Source organism: Triticum urartu, chromosome 7A, assembly GCF_056163025.1.
Source record: "Triticum urartu cultivar PI428250 chromosome 7A, HENAU_Tu73, whole genome shotgun sequence".
Taxonomy (NCBI): Eukaryota; Viridiplantae; Streptophyta; class Magnoliopsida; order Poales; family Poaceae; genus Triticum; species Triticum urartu.
The window spans coordinates 657,806,449-657,810,796 of record NC_141879.1 but is presented as its reverse complement, the minus strand read 5'-3'; the positions used below and the strand labels follow the sequence as shown (position 1 = coordinate 657,810,796).

General features: G+C 46.9%; 1 long non-coding RNA gene across 1 annotated transcript; it reads left to right on the top strand.

The window, feature by feature from the left end:
* The first annotated feature begins 1,884 nt into the window (after positions 1 to 1,884).
* Positions 1,885 to 4,146, top strand: LOC147961149 (uncharacterized). The gene is made up of 3 exons (XR_015612235.1): positions 1,885 to 2,042; positions 3,389 to 3,481; positions 3,591 to 4,146. It is a non-coding gene; the product is annotated as an uncharacterized LOC147961149 (long non-coding RNA).
* The last annotated feature ends 202 nt before the right edge of the window (positions 4,147 to 4,348 follow it).

Here is a 4,348-nt window from a genome sequence, read left to right as displayed (position 1 = left end):
ATAGGAGGCGAACATGTTTGCCGACGCGATAGGCATGACAGGTGTGATCCTTTATCTTATGGCAACTGAAACTGAAACTCTTAAGAATATGACGAAGTGTGACGGGGTTGGGATGATCCAAACGAGCGTGCCAGAGATCGATGCCGGTGGAGAGAGCAACTGGTGCGGTGGTGGAGGTGGACGGCGAATGCACCGGATAGAGCTCGTCGAGGCTGTCACATCGATGAAGTACCATCCTGGTTCGAGCGTCCTTGACACAAAACCCAAGCCCATCAAATTCAACAGTAACAGGATTTTCACGAGTTAAACGACGAACGGAAACAAGGTTCTTAATAAGATGAGGTGACACAAGTATGTTAGACAAAGTAATAGGTATGGAATTAGAAGGAAAGAAAGTGTGCCCGACATGTGTGATAGGGAGTGTGGAACCATCGCCGACAATGATGCGACGGTCGGTGGTGACGGGAGTGAAGGAGGCAAGATTATCAGGATGAACAAACATGTGAGCCGTAGCCCCGGTGTCCATGTATCAATCATCACCTCCGGTGTAGTTGTTCGGCGTAGGAGCGACATGCAGTGCTGGAAAGAGCACCGCGTCCCAGGGCGCCGGCGGCAGGGCCGGCGAGGTGGGCGGAGACGCCATGGGAAGGCCGTAGCCACCGCTCGGCAGCGGCGATGGATACTCTCCAGACGGTATGAGAAGCAGCCCTGACTGCGACGCGGTGCCGAGTAGACCGGATGGCCCGCTGGAAAAAACTGCTAGCCCGCTGACAGATGCTACAGGTACTGGGCGTCGTCTGCCTGCTGCTCAGCCGGCGAGTGAAGGCCTGCTGACGACCTCCACCAGTACCCGGAAGCCCCGTACACGGGTGCGTCGAACGCCCCGCGCAACAGCAAGGGGTCAACGGGCAGAGTCGGCACCGGCGGCGGGGTGACGACGGACTGGCCGGAGAGCACCGACGATGGGGGGGCGACGTACACCAGCAGGGGCAGCGGAGCCGAGGTGTGTGACAAGTCAGGACGGGCTGGCTGGGCCGCACCGTAGAGCGCCGGCGGCGGGACGGCAGAGACAGCGGCGAACGGGCCAGTTGATGCCATCGCTGATCCGACGATGCGATACGCGCGGCAGCTTGGCAGGCGATGCAAGCGGGTAGGTAGCCAGCTGGCAGGTCGGCGATTTGGCTGTGGCGCAGCAGCGACGCGGGTGGACTCGGCAAGCGGGCGGGCGGGCGGCTCGGCGACTTGGCTGCGGCGTGGAGCGACGCGACGATGGAAGCGCTTGACGTACGAAGCTAACGTGCTAAGCAGGCAGGCAGGCATCTGGATGGATTTTGCTCGGTGTCTAGCTAGCTTCGTATACAGATCGAGTCCCCGACGGAACACTTGGAAAGACACACGCTACGCGAGGGTCTTGAGCGAGCGGGGAGATCGAGCGCGGCGGCTAGGGTAGCACGCCGCAGTGAGAAGGAGGAGCGGCGGCCGGCGCGGGAGGCGCGCGAGCGGCGGCGGCGCGGAGGAGACGCGCGGCGGTGGCGGCGATGGCGGTGGAAACTAGGGCTAGAACCCGGAAACTAATACCATGTAGAATATGTGAATGGGGTTTGCTAAAAATCAGTCAACTGAGACTTCGCGAAGTCTCGGTCGACTGGGCAGCCGTCCGATCTGCGTTCGCGTGAAGATTCGCGCTGGGGCGCTTTTTTCCTTTTCGGCCCTTTACAGGCGCGGATCGGCCCGTTTAATTTTTTCCGTCAATGCGTGGCCGCGCGTGAGCGTTTTGTGAGCTGGGGCACTTTGTTCAGGATGGGCTTGTTTGTTTGTTTGTTTGTTCTATCTTTGTTTTTTCTTTCTCAGGCCGCTGACGGGGAAAGGGAAGAGGCCACCGTGGTAAATAAGGGATAAGAGGAGGGGAGGGGCAGTTAGCTGCAGTCATTTCATCTCTATCCTTTCCACTCTCTTCATTCTCCCTCTCCCAAATCCAAAGAAGTGCTCGGTGCTCCTGCAGGTGTTCTCCAACGGAAAAGATGGCCGATGCTGCTGGCCAAGTGAGTCATCCACAAGCTTGCTTCCTTTTTGTTTTGTTTGCGAGCAACACCATAGATCTGAGTGGGGTTGTGTGGATTGTTTTTTTCGTTTGCACGCCACACCGTAGATCTGAATGAGTTCCAGGTTTTTTGTTTTGTATCAAGTACATTGGTTTAGTAGTTTCAAGCAGAGAATCGCCCCCAGTGTTTAGCTTTTTTTAATCAGATTTTCATTTTTCTGTGTTCGTGTGTATCAAGATGTATGCTGAATTTTAGTGGTATATATAGGTTTGCATGTATCCATATAATGTAGATTTGTTTTTTTTCCATGGACAGATGTCTGATTACAGTAATCTATAGGCATTTTTGTTTTTTTATAGCTTTTTATTGTGCAGGTGTTGGTATGGTTACTGAAACTATTTTTTCCACTAGGAGTTTCAGTTTTTGTTACTGAATCTTTTTTGTGTCCCAGTAGAATGTTGGAAATCATCACCTGGGATAGTAGAGCATGATGTGTTCTTTTTCACTGGACCCATTTTTTACTAGCAGTGTATGTGGTGTTGCCTTTCTCAGATTCTTTTTCCATATTTTTAATCGCAACCCATTTACCAGTGTGGCACTTTTTTATTTTTTATTTTGTTTTTAATAACTTTCTTCTTAGGAGGCTATATTGAGTTCATAATTTTTTTTCTTAGAACTAGTCCTAAAGCCAAGTAGCTATAATAGAGTGACATGAAGGTTTCCTCCTTTGTATTTTACTAGAAGTAGTACTAGCAGCACCACCAATTTTTATGCTTGTAGGTACTTTTTAGAGAAGTTGTTCTGTTTTTTTTAGGATTCTTTAGCTGAGAATATTTCTGGTTTAGCATTCTGCAAAAGTACTAGTCAGCACTTGTTTGTTCATGCTATGACTTTTTTCCTGAACACTTTAGTGGGAACAGTACACTTTGCTAGCATGATAGCAAAAATTAATCAAGTCATGTTAAACAGAGACAAGAAAGAGTGTTTTTATAGGATATACCATCTGCTAGTTTTTTTAGACAACCTTTTGATATGCTGCTTTGTGTTTTCTGTTGAGTATTGAGACACCAGGGAGATTTTGGTGGCACATGCCCTTTAGTACATTGTCACCATTTGCGATATTAAATTAATTTTAGGGGGCAGCAGTAGTACTTTTCTTGTATATATAAGTAAATGTGCTTGTACCATCTGGTAAGCAGGGTCTTTGGGCTTCACACAGTCATAAAGCTACATGAATACATGCTGAAATCTATATGTTTTTTATATTATTCTTTCCTTAGTTATTTTTAGCGATTTATACATTCTAATTTTTAGTGTTTTTTTTGCTTCTTTTTTTATGTGCACAGAAGGTTTGTGGAGTTTGTTTGAACCATTGCAACTATGAGACCAAGGAAAGCGGTTTCAGCATGTTTGCATGGGAGGAGTTCAAAAATGGAGGGGTAACTCACTCCTAACTTTTTTGTTTTTTGTCATGACTCCACTCCTAACTTTTGTCATGACACCACTCCTGACTTTATTATTATTATTTTTGTGTTCAAACCAAAACAGGTTGTGCCATGTAATGAAAGGGTCCGTTTCAACAACATGACGGGAGAGAAGGTGACATTTGTGGCAAACCAACGGGCGTACACCATAAAGTGTTAGAAGGGTCATACAAAGAGCACAATGTATGGGAGAGGTTGGAGGAATTTCTATGAAGACAATAAGCTGGGGTCAGATGGTGGTGTTCTTCCTGGATGAATCTTCGCCTAGGGCAGTTATTTGTGTGATCCAGGTGGGCAACGGCTCCGAAGATGGACAACCTATGGAAGAGGGTGATCCCATTGAAGATTTAGATTCAGATGATGAGGATGGAGAAGCTTCAAGTGACGATGGTGAAGACATTGTTCACAGTACGGGGCTTCAGCTTAATGAGATAGAGGATTTTCAGCTATAAGGGTTGCTGCCTCTCAGTGATGACTTCATCGGGTTTCCTTTCGTTCACCGCCTCACAAGGACAGATGTTCGTTTGCACATGATGGTATGTATATATTTTTTTTCTTATTTTTTTGTATGGGTATGCTACAAGCAAGTTCTTTGAACACATAATGCAAATCTGGTTCTTAAAAAGAGGGGGGTGGTAATATGCATTGTGAACTGAAAATTACATAAGTAAAAATATAAGATTATTTGCAGGGTTTTTAGTTTGTGCAAGTATGTTTGTACATGTATTTGTATTCATCTTCTTCCTTTCATTTTTGTTTTTTCAGTATGCTTTAAGTGGAAAATCCGAAATTTGTTTTTACTTTATTTTTGTAAGTTTTCCC